Below are 17273 nucleotides of genomic sequence, written 5' to 3' on the forward strand. Positions count from 1 at the left end.
ACATGCGATCGCATGAGAAATAGGCATAAAACCCATGCAATCGCATGGGCATCAGAATCAGGAATTATGCCTATAAATACCAGGTTTCTGCGCGAGTTGTTTTACACATATATTACTATGTGTAAATTTATTTATTTAAATTATTATTATTATTATTATTATTATTATTATTATTATTATTATTATTAATATTATTATTATTATTTATTTTATTATTATTAATAGTATTATTATTATTATTATTATTAATTATATCACTTAAAATACTACGACGAGGTCATGAGCGTGTCACTTTCAAAATGGGTTTTCAAGTGGGATAGAGCTAAGGAAACTATGGGTTATTACTAAGGAGGTTATGGGTATTGTTCGAGGGTTTTGCTCGTAAGTCAAACCTAGTGTTTATCATCTCCGTTACTTCTACGTACTATCCTACAATATTGAATCTCAATATTGATACGTAAGCACTCATATTTTATCTTTTATATATTAATTGTGTATCCTTGTCTAGTGCTCGAGTATATATATTTATACATACGTGTATGCTAAATTTCATCGTTAAACAGTTTATAATAGATCACGAATTAAATACATATATTACTGGTAAAAGGTATATGATATACATGTTTTTGGAAAGCTGGCGAAAAATCAATAACTTTTCATTTTGATATCGAATAATTTCGATGAACGGATTAAAAGATATGAGCAACTGAATTATGATTGAAGTTAATTGAAATTGCTTTTGAATCTACAATTAAGATTTAAACAACTTGTTTACGAGATTGATAAATTGGATTTTTGAATATTACCAACCGAGTAAATGAATCCTTATATAAGGTACGTCTCGTTTTGTTAAACTATTGTCAAAATTGACTTTTTGAAACGACTTTGGATAACTTTTGTATGTCGACATCGAGCATTAGGATTGTGATACACTATGACCTGACCTAGCTTGATAGACATTTATTGACCAACATATGTTCTCTAGGTTGAGATCTACGGTTATTTGGTAATTCGAGTTTCGGTCACATTTTGGTGAACGACTTTATATGCTGCTAAGGTGAGTTTCATATGATCCCTTTTACTCAATATATTTTGGGCTGAGAATACATGCGACTGTTTATAAATACTGAAAATACTAGATTTATATGCGTGAGTTTCATTTGCTCCCTTTTTAATTGCTTTTGCAATCTATATTTTTGGGCTGAGAATACATGCAATTTATTTTAAAACGCAATGGATACAAGTACATACTAAATTCTACACTGAGTTTGAACCGAAAATCCCTTAGCTTTGGTAACTAGTAGCTGCCAGTACATAGGATATGGACTGGTGGGTGCGAATAACAGTATATGGATCCATAGGGCTTGACATCCCCGTCCGAGCTAGAGCGCTAGCCTTTTAACGGACGTGTGTTATTTGAGTTTAGGACACGTTGGTTTGCGTGTATTAAAACGAATGGGGTATTTATCATTATAACGTTAAAGCTTAGTTACCAGGGTGCTCTGTTATGTAGAATCTATTGATAAACGTTTCTGGATGAAACAACTAAAATCTTGTGATCCACTTTTATATACAGATTATGCGAAACACTAAAACTATGAACTCACCAACCTTTGTGTTGACACTTGTTAGCATGTTTATTCTCAAGTTCCCTAGAAGTCTTCCGCTGTTTGCTTACATGTTATACAAGCTATGTGCATGGAGTCTTGCATGCTTTATTCAAGAAAACGTTGCATTCACAAAATCATCACCATGTATCTTATTTTGACTGCATTGTCAACGGAAGTACTATTGTAAACTATTATTTACGGTGATTGTCTATATTTAGAATTCATCAGATGTCGAAAACCTTTGATTTAAATATTCATTGATGGTGTGCCTTTTCAAAAGAATGCAATGTTTACAAAACGTATCATATAGAGGTCAAATACCTCGCTATGAAATCGATGAATGACGTGTTCGTCCATATGGATTTGGAGCGATTGTCACACGAGGTATCAGAGCGTTGGTCCTAGTGAACCAGGTCTTGCATGAGTGTGTCTAACTGATAGTTGTTAGGATGCATTAGTAAGTCTGGATTTCGACTGTGTCTGCATGTCAAAAGTTTTGCTTATCATTTCTTGTCGGAAATTATATGCTTATCATTCTTAAGTCTAGACACGTTTTCCTGCATTTATTGCATAAATTGTATATAGACAAAAAATTCATATCTTAGCGTATCTGTTACTGTAAACTTTTCCTGACATCTTCCGAAAATTTCTCCGTGATTTATGATATTTGGTATTATATATACATATGTAAATTTTGTATTGAAGAATACCAAACTAAATTCTATAATCTAATTCATATCAAAAATCATCTCCCTAATTATACAAGATGGATCCCGTATCTAGTTCAAATTCCTTAAACTCTTACAGCTATTCCGATATGGATATTCACCTGAATTCCGAAGACAGTGTAACCGGAATGGATCAACCAATTAGCCATCATCTATTCTGGATGAATTGGGATGGGTTAGTAGCCTACTTAATTATTGGAGACAAGAAGAAGGCGATCCCTTCCATCCACCACATTGCCCTCTTGGCGAAGAACCTGAAGCACTTACCGACGAACATGTTCGAGACACCATTTTCTCTCTTATTTCCAGAGTATCTCGTCACGATAATATACTATCTCAAATTCTTGATCTTATTCATCCGCTCGTCCGAACCGCCAATCATCCCGGTGTAGTAGAAGAAGTCAACGAACTTCGCGATCGGGTGGTGGCTGTGGAGAATATGGTGCAAAGGTTGCAAGCACCAGCAGCATCACCGGCATCAACAGTACCACCGACAACAACACCAACAGTACCATTACCACCACCAACAACATTCGTATTGCAAACCTCAACTTCACAATCTGTTCCACGAGCATCAACGTCATACGCACCGTAGTTACCAAGAAATACCAGCAACAATAACCGATAAAGTATTAACTCATTTCCCCTGAAGAAATTTTATGTATATTTAATATATGAATTTTGAAATCAAAATAAATCTTTTCGTACTAAGCTATTACGTGTGAATCTTAACTGGTAGGTACTACTCGGTTAGTTCATATTACTAATATGCAATGATGTACATCCTTCCTTAACAACTTAACCATTATTAACTACAATCTCTGTTCCAACTTAATGAATTCCATTTCATAATAAACCAAGTGTATTATTCAATTACATAATTGATTTTACATTTTCATTTTCGATATACTCGAAACTTTCCAGAAAACATCATTTTTACCTTTCGAAGTTAGCAAGAGTTCCATAAGCACCAACATGATTCACTGTGGAAATATCAATAAAACTAAATAACGAAGTATTGATTACATTAGTAAAATACTCCACGAAGATTATGAAATCTTTAATGTTTTAAAGATTATTCATTTCTAATCCAGCCAAAAATTAAATGAGCTTAATATGATATTAACTCATTAAATCTGCGTTACATCTGAAGAAAATATACATACATATATTTTCATAAAGACGGTAATAAAAATTCTTTTGTACAAAATATTACTTGTGAAATCTTTAACGGGTAGGTAATTCCCGGGAAATATATAAGTTCACAATTAATATGTTATACTGTACATTCTTCAACTTTGATTCAAAAATTATTAACTATGCTCACAGCGATATACAATCGTTTCCATACAAATTCAATTACATATTCTGATATTGACGGATCAGAATCCAAGTCAAGAATTAACGGGTGACATCATTCTTAGATCTCTACATCTTTCAAAGCTATACTTTGACTTTAAAAATGTGAAAGATCCTTTAGCATTGTTATTACTGAAAATAACCTTGCAATTTCTTTTCAATGTATCCAGTATTATCAACCGGTCAACCAGTTAACGACGACCTTTCAGACTTGTAACTTTGGCATATACATTTTTGTTATCGGGGAACCTTTCATATTCCACCACATTAGCAGTAAACTTATCAACAACTTCATTGATCATTAAGCCTCTCCAAAAAATCACGATAATTATTCATTGAAACTCTATCAAGTACTCATATACAACTTTTAACAACAATTGTCATACCAACTACTGGGAATTAGCAAATCAGTATATTGAATTTCGTAGCAATTTTTCACCAACGGTTATATATATACATATAACGTTTACCTTCAAGACTTACAGACTTCGAATGTGAAGTTTCTGAAAAACACCCTAAACTATGAACTAGTTCTCGAAATCTTGAAAAATGCTGATGAAGCATCAAAAACTGTAAACGACTTTAACAGTCAAAAGTTTGATGATAAAGAGTAGTGTATTGGCAAAGCTCAGAAAAATTTTGGTACTAAAAAACGGATTGAGCAAAGTATGAAGGAGGCTGTGGATAAATCACAAAGACTAAACCTGCCTTCAAAGAATCCAAATGATTTAGTATCTGCTGAAGCCATTAACAAATACCTTGCTTCCGAATCTAAACCCTTGCAGACAATATTTTTCATCATCCCCTGATATTAGAAATTCTAAGATATCATCGCATCTTTCATTATAAATATCCTCCATATTTCTGGAGATAATTCCATAATCATTCTTATCAGAAATCAATTTTCTCCTTGCGATATCTGTGTAACATCATAAAAGAAACTATTTTAGTTTTTAAATTCTGAAACCTTCGAGGTTAAAATATGAATATTTTTGAAGTGATGTTGGGAGCTGAAGCATGAGTTAGTATAGTATAATGACACTTGATCAACGTGATTATATTACAGTAAGTCATGCTGAGTTTCTAATGGAACTTGATAAATGTTCACAGATCACACCCTCATCATGAACCATGTTACATAACTCTTTCATTCTATATAATCTCTAAAAATATCAAGAAAATATTTTCTTAATGATTCGGTCCTTTTCAAGGTATTCTGGTAATTTGACAAGTCAGATTGTGCTATTACCGTTTCTTTCTTAGAACATTAATTATGTTCATTCCGAAATGTATAGCTACGAATTTAGGACCATTATTCGCTTGACTTAAAGTCGGGAAGAGAAAACGAAAGCATGAAGCTCCGAAATATAATGGAAAATATAAAGCCCGAAAACAACCCCGAAATTACAAACCATGTATATCAATGCGTATAGCGATATAAAGACACGGGAGAATGAAAAACAATATAACCCCAAGGTAATAGTAGAAGAAAATAACCTCCTCTGGTGGCAGATGAAAAAGAAGAATGAATGATATGATAGCCAAGAAAATATCAAGAATCAGAACTGGATGAAGCATTTTCACAAATCTTTTGTAAGTATGAAATAAGGAAGAAGCTTATAAGAGTGGTGAAAATAAATGAAACGGAAAAGGTCAATTTATAGTGAAATATCAGACATAGCAATCAAGGCAGATTACGCATTTAATAAAAGAAGATCTTAATCTCCTTAAATCCTGAAGAATCAAATCTTATTTAGAATATGAAGATTTTCTATTTCTTAAATTCCGGAAATCAATCGTAACTACGTCAAAAATTAAGACGAATCTCTATTCCTTCATTTCACTCTTTTACGATAACTTCTCTCATACGCTTCGAATAATCGGATTGTTTTATCCATATTATTCAACGGTGATAAAACTCTATTTATCAACACATATACGGCATGAAAACATTTTTATTGTTAGTCATGACGACCTCACTCAAATTTCGGGACGAAATTTCTTTAACGGGTAGGTACTGTGATGACCCGGAAATTTCTGACCAAATTTAAACTTAATATTTGTATGATTAATATTTCCGACGCGATTAGCAAAGTCTGTAAAACTGAATCTCAAAATTTTTGAACTACTTTCATATATTCAAATACCTTTCGGTTGTTCTCGGTGATTCACGAACAATTATATGTATATAGATACATATATATATATATATATATATATATATATATATATATATATATATATATATATATATATATATATATATATATATATATATATATATATATATACACTATAACTTGAAAACGTAATAATGTATTAATTGTTTGATACCGTACATTAAACTTATTGGTTTAAATATTTATTTGAATATATATGATAAGTTGGAATATTAATTGTATGAATAACTTACGACGTATATTTAAAACGTGTTTATGAATGTCGAAAATATATATTAACTTGGTCATAAAACGATTTGTTATTATATATATATATATATATATATATATATATATATATATATATATATATATATATATATATATATATTAACAAATAGCGAGACAATGATTTATAGAAGTAAATGACCAAAACACTCGAATGTTTAAGATACACTTTGAATGATATGGTTTAGTGATAATTTAAGACTATATTTTGACAAAGGTACGAGTCACAAAACATAAATTGCGAGTTTTCTAAGCGTACGAAAATGCGTTCGAGAAACCAGAACCGGGACATAAGTCGAGTGACAACGTACGAGTCATCGGAACAAAATTTACAAGTCAACTATGCACATGAATTTAATATAATATATAATTAATTATTTAAATTATATATATTATATATATTATATTTAATTATGTCGACAAACAAGAAAACAAAAATATGTGAGCTGGATCTGACGGCCTTGCGATCGCATGAGAAATAGGCATAAAACCCATGCGATCGCATGGGCATCAGAATCAGGAATTATGCCTATAAATACCAGGTTTCTGCGCGAGTTGTTTTACACATATATTACTATGTGTAAATTTATTTATTTAAATTATTATTATTATTATTATTATTATTATTAAGATTATTATTATTTATTTTTTTATTATTAATAGTATTATTATTATTATTATTAATTATATCACTTAAAATACTACGACGAGGTCATGAGCGTGTCACTTTCAAAATGGGTTTTCAAGTGGGATAGAGCTAAGGAAACTATGGGTTATTACTAAGGAGGTTATGGGTATTGTTCGAGGGTTTTGCTCGTAAGTCAAACCTAGTGTTTATCATCTCCGTTACTTCTACGTACTATCCTACAATATTGAATCTCAATATTGATACGTAAGCACTCATATTTTATCTTTTATATATTAATTGTGTATCCATGTCTAGTGCTCGAGTATATATATTTATACATACGTGTATGCTAAATTTCGCCGTTGAACAGTTTATAATAGATCACGAATTAAATACATATATTACTGGTAAAAGGTATATGATATACATGTTTTTGGAAAGCTGGCGAAAAATCAATAACTTTTCATTTAGATATCGAATAATTTCGATGAACGGATTAAAAGATATGAGCAACTGAATTATGATTGAATTTAATTGAAATTGCTTTTGAATCTACAATTAAGATTTAAACAACTTGTTTACGAGATTGATAAATTGGATTTTTGAATATTACCAACCGAGTAAATGAATCCTTATATAAGGTACGTCACGTTTTGTTAAACTATTGTCAAAATTGACTTTTTGAAATGACTTTGGATAACTTTTGTATGTCGACATCGAGCATTAGGATTGTGATACACTATGACCTGACCTAGCTTGATAGACATTTATTGACCAACATATGTTCTCTAGGTTGAGATCTACGGTTATTTGGTAATTCGAGTTTCGGTCACATTTTGGTGAACGACTTTATATGCTGCTAAGGTGAGTTTCATATGATCCCTTTTACTCAATATATTTTTGAGCTGAGAATACATGCGACTGTTTATAAATACTGAAAATACTAGATTTATATGCGTGAGTTTCATTTGCTCCCTTTTTAATTGCTTTTGCAATCTATATTTTTGGGCTGAGAATACATGCAATTTATTTTAAAACGCAATGGATACAAGTACATACTAAATTCTACACTGAGTTTGAACCGAAAATCCCTTAGCTTTGGTAACTAGTAGCTGCCAGTACATAGGATATGGACTGGTGGGTGCGAATAACAGTATATGGATCCATAGGGCTTGACATCCCCGTCCGAGCTAGAGCGCTAGCCTTTTAACGGACGTGTGTTATTTGAGTTTAGGACATGTTGGTTTGCGTGTATTAAAACGAATGGGGTATTTATCATTATAACGTTAAAGCTTAGTTACCAGGGTGCTCTGTTATGTAGAATCTATTGATAAACGTTTCTGGATGAAACAACTGAAATCTTGTGATCCACTTTTATATACAGATTATGCGAAACACTAAAACTATGAACTCACCAACCTTTGTGTTGACACTTGTTAGCATGTTTATTCTCAGGTTCCCTAGAAGTCTTCCGCAGTTTGCTTACATGTTATACAAGCTATGTGCATGGAGTCTTGCATGCTTTATTCAAGAAAACGTTGCATTCACAAAATCATCACCATGTATCTTATTTTGACTGCATTGTCAACGGAAGTACTATTGTAAACTATTATTTACGGTGATTGTCTATATTTAGAATTCATCAGATGTCGAAAACCTTTGATTTAAATATTCATTGTGGGTGTGCCTTTTCAAAAGAATGCAATGTTTACAAAACGTATCATATAGAGGTCAAATACCTCGCAATGAAATCGATGAATGACGTGTTCGTCCATATAGATTTGGAGCGATTGTCACACATACCTAAGTCAAACAATACGTTTTAGGTCATGAATGATCATTTTCACAATTTCAGTTTATCGTCATGCACAAAGTTTATGAACACGTAGCATACTTAGCATATTATCTCATAGTACAAAATTCAAGTAAATATGACAAACTCCAGATCATAAATATACTTAAAATTGATTCCAAAAAGTCCAGCCAGGGACTCATATGACAATTAAAAGTCAGGAATCAGAAGGGATACATTTGGGGTTTGCCAAGTCTGTTTCTGACCGCGCACTGATTTCATTTTTGCTATAACCGGAGTTAGGAACATGCAATTGATACAAGACCAGTGGCCATAGTTCAGGACAAATCAAAGTAACACATATCAAAAATCTAGCAACTTTTGTTTAGCCAATTGGTACATTTTATTCGTGCAAGTTGAACATTCAGTTTTCAGCTCAAATCAGAATTCACATAAAGTATGGCTCTATTGTGCCTAATGCATAAGATTTCAGAGATTGACATAAACTAACAATAAGTCACATATCATGTTAATTTTCATTTTCCAGAAGCATACATGCTCAAAAAATTCACATAATCCACAGAGTACAAAACCGTGTTCAATTTACAGATTCGATTCTCATTTAGTTAGTCACATTCTCACGCGATTATCCGAAGATCTATATACAATTAGCCTATGATATCCACATGAAATATGAGGTAATTTTTGTCTACTTTTCAAATATGCAAAGCTTTAATCACAGAAGTTAACATATTTTATCATACAAGGTTATTTTCATGCAAGTGCTGTATAAAACTACTTTTACACTGATTCAAGCATATCCCGGGCTATACATAAGCAAACGACATGATATCCTAGTCTAAATTGAGTGTTTTTAAATTATCTTTCCAGTGGTATAATTCTCACATGCCAATTCGTTGCTATCAATACCAGATTTCTGATCAAGCAACAAAAACACAACGATAATTCAAATTGACATAACTTAATCATACGGAAACGAAATCAAGCGAATCCAAAGCCTAAACTCAGTAGTTTTTCGCAAGGAATCTGAATATAACATAATAATTAACATTTGAAAAACTTAATTTTTCTGATCAAGCAAATACAATTTTGTTTTTAAACCCTAGCGCACCAAACAACCAAATTAACGATTACAATTAACACGTACGCGTATAGACTTGAGCAATTGACAACATAACTATGAAACTCACATGAAAATCAGATTTTAAGAATTAGGGTTTATGCAATTATACCTTAGATCGCTAAAAGAACTATATAAATGCGTAGAGGAGATCGAGAATTGCAATGTTTGTTCTTGAGGTTTAATCAAAAATTGAGTTTGAGTGTGTGTGTGTGTGTGTGTGTGTGTGTGAGTTGGGCGATGGCCAAGAGAGAGAGAGAGAGAGGAGGAGAGATCGACCAAAAAAAATAATAGGGAAAGATTATACAGTTTAGGTTTACACAAGCCTTATATATTTAGCCCTAATTCCCTAATTAACACATAAGTCCCTCAAGTAATCAAAATTAAACATAAAAGGGGGTGGGGTGGGGGTTTTGGCTGAATGGGGCCCTCATGGGGTTCCCGGGCTCTCGTTTTGTAATCCCGTGTAATCGTGGTCCGTTTTAAGTGTCGTTTAGTCGTACCGAAGGCCCAGAACGTTAACCCAATCGTTAAACGCAACCAATTGTTTAATTTATTAAAAACCTAATAAATTAAATATTTTAAAAAGTTAATAATTAATAAAATTAATTATTAAAATAAACCCGAGCGTTTCGTTGCTCAAAAAGCTATTATCAAAATCGTATCGTTTTTATTGTATTTCATTATTCGAAATATTTATTCGAATTAATATCAACCCATATTAATTATTAAAACCCTCCGAAGATCAGGTACGCATTTAATACACATAAACGCATAAAAGTTAAATAATCGCCGTTAAATAAACTAACGGAAGGTTAACGGAAGTAACGGAAAAATCAGGGTTGTTACACTATCAAACATTTAATCGTCATACATTAACATTGATGGGGTGGGATGATGAAGATGACTCTGATGAGATTGATAGGGTTTATGAAGCGATGACCAACTCTCAAATCAACTTGGAAGATATATCCGATAGTGATGAAGAACAGTTTCCGGATGAAGCTAATGATCCTTTTTATGGCTTGGATCGTGATTCAAAAGCTGAACGAATTTACTTAAATCAAGCTAAAATAAAGAAGTATCAATCCAAGATCAGCTGGCTACTAAAGAAAGCAAAAAAGGCATTCTCATGTAGAAGTAGTAGTGATGTGAGAATTGGGAGTTGAATGAAGTGAGAGAAGTTAAAATGTTGGTTGAATAATCTGTTTGTAATAATTGGATGTGTGACTATTTGAATATTACTTGATTAGAATCCGTTTAATTCAAATTTAGTAACTTATGCTTCTAACAGTTCTCAGACGGTCAACTACACGGTCGACCGTACCTCGACCGTGTACGTGTCTGGCACTCATTCTTTCTCTCTCTTTAAAAATAAATGCACATTGATCCTCTCAAATCTAGTTGAATCTGTTCTTAAAGTATCATTCATAAACTAGCATACTTGAATATGATCAAAATTCTCAAAAGATTCAATTACTCCAAAAAGGAATGAAAGATTAAATGAAGGTTCATCTTTCTCCCTTTAAATTGAGTAGATTATGATGCAAAACTCACTACAACATCTAACTCAAAATGAGTCAAGCAAACAACTCTCCAAACAGTCCTTTTGTGATTGACTTGTCTTCTTCAATTTCCGACACCTTTGACAATCTCTTTCCTAACTCTCAAGAAGAACGAAATGTGGTCAACCGCAACCGACAAATGGTTAGCACTAGACCAATTGTCGAAGGTTGTATGGTTACCATTGAGCACTTTTCAAAAGATCTTCTCGAAAACTTTGCTTACATAAAATGGGATTCGTTCCTAAATTTGAGAGGTCCCATTCACTCCACTCTTGTTCGTGAATTCTATGCTAACTATGAATTCACTTCCCCAAATACCATCAAATTCCGGTTGTTTGATAAAGGGTTTTCCATGTGAAATGTCCCGTTCTTATTGATTAAAAACGTTCCATATTAATTGATTTCGTTGCGAGGTTTTGACCTCTATATGAGACGTTTTTCAAAGACTGCATTCATTTTTAAAACAAACCATAACCTTTATTTCATAAATAAAGGTTTAAAAGCTTTACGTAGATTATCAAATAATGATAATCTAAAATATCCTGTTTACACACGACCATTACATAATGGTTTACAATACAAATATGTTACATCGAAATCAGTTTCTTGAATGCAGTTTTTACACAATATCATATAAACATGGACTCCAAATCTTGTCCTTATTTTAGTATGCAACAGCGGAAGCTCTTAGTATTCACCTGAGAATAAACATGCTTTAAACGTCAACAAAAATGTTGGTGAGTTATAGGTTTAACATATATGTATCAAATCGTAACAATAGACCACAAGATTTCATATTTCAATACACATCCCATACATAGAGATAAAAATCATTCATATGGTGAATACCTGGTAACCGACATTAACAAGATGCATATATATAAGAATATCCCCATCATTCCGGGACACCCTTCGAATATGATATAAATTTCAAAGTACTAAAGCATCCGGTACTTTGGATGGGGTTTGTTAGGCCCAATAGATCTATCTTTAGGATTCGCGTCAATTAGGGTGTCTGTTCCCTAATTCTTAGATTACCAGACTTAATAAAAAGGGGCATATTCGATTTCGATAATTCAACCATAGAATGTAGTTTCACGTACTTGTGTCTATTTTGTAAATCATTTATAAAACCTGCATGTATTCTCATCCCAAAAATATTAGATTTTAAAAGTGGGACTATAACTCACTTTCACAGATTTTTACTTCGTCGGGAAGTAAGACTTGGCCACTGGTTGATTCACGAACCTATAACAATATATACATATATATCAAAGTATGTTTAAAATATATTTACAACACTTTTAATATATTTTGATGTTTTAAGTTTATTAAGTTAGCTGTCCTCGTTAGTAACCTACAACTAGTTGTCCACAGTTAGATGTACAGAAATAAATCGATAAATATTATCTTGAATCAATCCACGACCCAGTGTATACGTATCTCAGTATTGATCACAACTCAAACTATATATATTTTGGAATCAACCTCAACCCTGTATAGCTAACTCCAACATTCACATATAGAGTGTCTATGGTTGTTCCGAAATATATATAGATGTGTCGACATGATAGGTCGAAACATTGTATACGTGTCTATGGTATCTCAAGATTACATAATATACAATACAAGTTGATTAAGTTATGGTTGGAATAGATTTGTTACCAATTTTCACGTAGCTAAAATGAGAAAAATTATCCAATCTTGTTTTACCCATAACTTCTTCATTTTAAATCCGTTTTGAGTGAATCAAATTGCTATGGTTTCATATTGAACTCTATTTTATGAATCTAAACAGAAAAAGTATAGGTTTATAGTCGGAAAAATAAGTTACAAGTCGTTTTTGTAAAGGTAGTAATTTCAGTCGAAAGAACGACGTCTAGATGACCATTTTAGAAAACATACTTCCACTTTGAGTTTAACCATAATTTTTGGATATAGTTTCATGTTCATAATAAAAATCATTTTCTCAAAATAACAACTTTTAAATCAAAGTTTATCATAGTTTTTAATTAACTAACCCAAAACAGCCAGCGGTGTTACTACGACGGCGTAAATCCGGTTTTACGGTGTTTTTCGTGTTTCCAGGTTTTAAATCATTAAGTTAGCATATCATATAGATATATAACATGTGTGTAGTTAATTTTAAAAGTCAAGTTATAAGGATTAACTTTTGTTTGCGAACAAGTTTAGAATTAACTAAACTATGTTCTAGTGATTACGAGTTTAAACCTTCGAATAAGATAGTTTTATATATATGAATCGAATGATGTTATGAACATCATTACTACCTCAAGTTTAGTAGGTAAACCTACTGGAAGTGACAAAAAATGATCTAGCTTCAAAGGATCTTGGATGGCTTGAAAGTTCTTGAAGTAGGATCATGACACAAAAACAAGTTCAAGTAAGATTTTTACTCGAATTAAGATAGTTTATAGTTATAGAAATTGAATCAAAGTTTGAATATGAATATTACCTTGAATAAGAAAGATAACCTACTGTATATAACAAAGGTTTCTTGATCTTAGATGATTACTTGGAATGGATTAGAAAGCTTGGAAGTAAATTAGTAAACTTGAAGGGATTTTTGAAGTGTTCTTGAAGTGTTCTTCCTATGATGATTATAGCTTGATTCTTGAAGTGATTTTTGATGAATATGATGATTAACTACTGGAAAAATACGTTCATAATAGTGTGTGTGTGTTGAGAGAGAATTAGAAAGAGAATTGGAAGTGAAATGGAGTGAATGATGAGTGGTAATTGGTGAGTGGTGAGTGGGGTTAAAAGGAGTTCTAGTTGGTTGACTAGCTCATGGTAGAAGTTAAAATTGATTATTCATACATGACATAATCAAGAGTGGAATCCCATGCTAGTTCCTATTGGTATATACTCATAGTAAGTATGTTTTGAAGCTGTGTATAATACGGGTAAGAATACGACTAGAATTCTTGATGAAAGAAAAGAATGGAAAAGTAACTGTAACCATTTTCGTTAAGTATGAGTGTTTTGATATATGTCTTGAAGTCTTCCAAAAGTATTTTAATACATCTAAATACACTACATGTATATACATTTTAACTGAGTCGTTAAGTCATCGTTAGTCGTTACATGTAAGTGTTGTTTTGAAACCTTTAAGTTAACGATCTCAATTAATGTTGTTAACCCATTGTTTATTATATCTAATGAGATGTTAAATTAATATATTATCATGATATTATGATATATTAATATATCTTAATATGATATATATACATTTAAATGTCGTTACAACGATAATCGTTACATATATGTCTCGTTTCGAAATCCTTAAGTTAGTAGTCTTGTTTATATGTATATAACTCATTGTTAATATACTTATGGAGATACTTACTTATCATAATCTCATGTTAACCATATGTATATCCATATATATATCGTCATGTCGTTTATACAAGTTTTAACGTTCGTGAATCGCCGGTCAACTTGGGTGGTCAATTGTCTATATGAAACATATTTCAATTAATCAAGTCTTAACAAGTTTGATTGCTTAACATGTTGGAAACATTTAATCATGTAAATATCACGCTCCCAGGTGAACTCGGGTCCTCTACGAGCATTCCATCGAACCTTAACAATTGGTATCTTGTTTTGCTTAAGTCTTTTAACCTCACGATACATTATTTTGACGGGTTCTTCGATGAATTGGAGTTTTTCGTTGATTTGGATTTCATCTAACGGAATAGTGAGATCTTCTTTAACAAAACATCTCTTCAAATTCGAGACGTGGAAAGTGTTATGTACAGCCGCGAGTTGTTGAGGTAACTCAAGTCGGTAAGCTACTGGTCCGACACGATCAATAATCTTGAATGGTCCAATATACCTTGGATTTAATTTTCATCGTTTACCAAATCGAACAACGCCTTTCCAAGGTGCAACTTTAAGCATGACCATCTCTCCAATTTCAAATTCTATTTTTAATGTCAGCGTAGCTCTTTTGTCGACTTTGGGCGATTTTCAACCGTTGTTGAATTTGGATGATCTTCTCGGTAGTTTCTTGTATAATCTCCGGACCCGTAATCTGTCTATCCCCCACTTCACTCCAACAAATCGGAGACCTGCACTTTCTACCATAAAGTGCTTCAAACGGCGCCATCTCAATGCTTGAATGGTAGCTGTTGTTGTAGGAAAATTCTGCTAATGGTAGATGTCGATCCCAACTGTTTCCGAAATCAATAACACATGCTCGTAGCATGTCTTCAAGCGTTTGTATCATCCTTTCGCTCTGCCCATCAGTTTGTGGATGATAGGCAGTACTCATGTCTAGACGAGTTCCTAATGCTTGCTGTAATGTCTGCCAGAATCTTGAAATAAATCTGCCATCCCTATCAGAGATAATAGAGATTGGTATTCCATGTCTGGAGACGACTTCCTTCAAATACAGTCGTGCTAACTTCTCCATCTTGTCATCTTCTCTTATTGGCAGGAAATGTGCTGATTTGGTGAGACGATCAACTATTACCCAAATAGTATCAAAACCACTTGCAGTCCTTGGCAATTTAGTGATGAAATCCATGGTAATGTTTTCCCATTTCCATTCCAGGATTTCGGGTTGTTGAAGTAAACCTGATGGTTTCTGATGCTCAGCTTTGACCTTAGAACACGTCAAACATTCTCCTACGTATTTAGCAACATCGGCTTTCATACCCGGCCACCAAAAATATTTCCTGAGATCCTTGTACATCTTCCCCGTTCCAGGATGTATTGAGTATCTGGTTTTATGAGCTTCTCTAAATACCATTTCTCTCATATCTCCAAATTTTGGTACCCAAATCCTTTCAGCCCTATACCGGGTTCCGTCTTCCCGAATATTAAGATGTTTCTCCGATCCTTTGGGTATTTCATCCTTTAAATTTCCCTCTTTTAAAACTCCTTGTTGCGCCTCCTTTATTTGAGTAGTAAGGTTATTATGAATCATTATATTCATAGATTTTACTCGAATGGGTTCTCTGTCCTTCCTGCTCAAGGCATCGGCTACCACATTTGCCTTCCCCGGGTGGTAACGAATCTCAAAGTCGTAATCATTCAGTAATTCAATCCACCTATGCTGCCTCATATTCAGTTGTTTCTGATTAAATATGTGTTGAAGACTTTTGTGGTCGGTATATATAATACTTTTGACCCCATATAAGTAGTGCCTCCAAGTCTTTAATGCAAAAACAACCGCGCCTAATTCCAAATCATGCGTCGTATAATTTTGTTCGTGAATCTTCAATTGTCTAGACGCATAAGCAATCACCTTTGTTCGTTGCATTAATACACAACCGAGACCTTGCTTTGATGCGTCACAATAAATCACAAAATCATCATTCCCTTCAGGCAATGACAATATAGGTGCCGTAGTTAGCTTTTTCTTCAATAACTGAAACGCTTTCTCTTGTTCATCATTCCATTCAAATTTCTTCCCTTTATGCGTTAACGCAGTCAAGGGTTTTGCTATTCTGGAAAAGTCTTGGATGAACCTTCTGTAGTAACCAGCTAGTCCTAAAAACTGGCGTATGTGTTTCGGAGTTTTCGGGGTTTCCCACTTTTCAACAGTTTCTATCTTTGCCGGATCCACCTTAATACCTTATTTGTTCACTATGTAACCGAGGAATTGAACTTCTTCCAACCAAAATGCACACTTTGAAAACTTAGCGTACAATTCTTCCTTCCTCAATACTTCTAACACCTTTCTCAAATGTTCACCGTGTTCTTGGTCATTCTTTGAGTAAATAAGTATGTCATCAATGAAAACAATGACAAACTTGTCAAGGTATGGTCCACACACTCGGTTCATAAGGTCCAGGAACACAGCTGGTGCATTAGTTAAACCAAACGGCATGACCATAAACTCGTAATGACCGTAACGTGTTCTGAAAGCAGTCTTTGGAATATCATCTTCTTTCACCCGCATTTGATGATACCCGGAACGTAAGTCAATCTTTGAATAAACAGACGAGCCTTGTAGTTGATCAAATAAGTCGT

This window comes from Rutidosis leptorrhynchoides, chromosome 2 (assembly GCF_046630445.1).
Source record: "Rutidosis leptorrhynchoides isolate AG116_Rl617_1_P2 chromosome 2, CSIRO_AGI_Rlap_v1, whole genome shotgun sequence".
Lineage (NCBI taxonomy): Eukaryota > Viridiplantae > Streptophyta > Magnoliopsida > Asterales > Asteraceae > Rutidosis > Rutidosis leptorrhynchoides.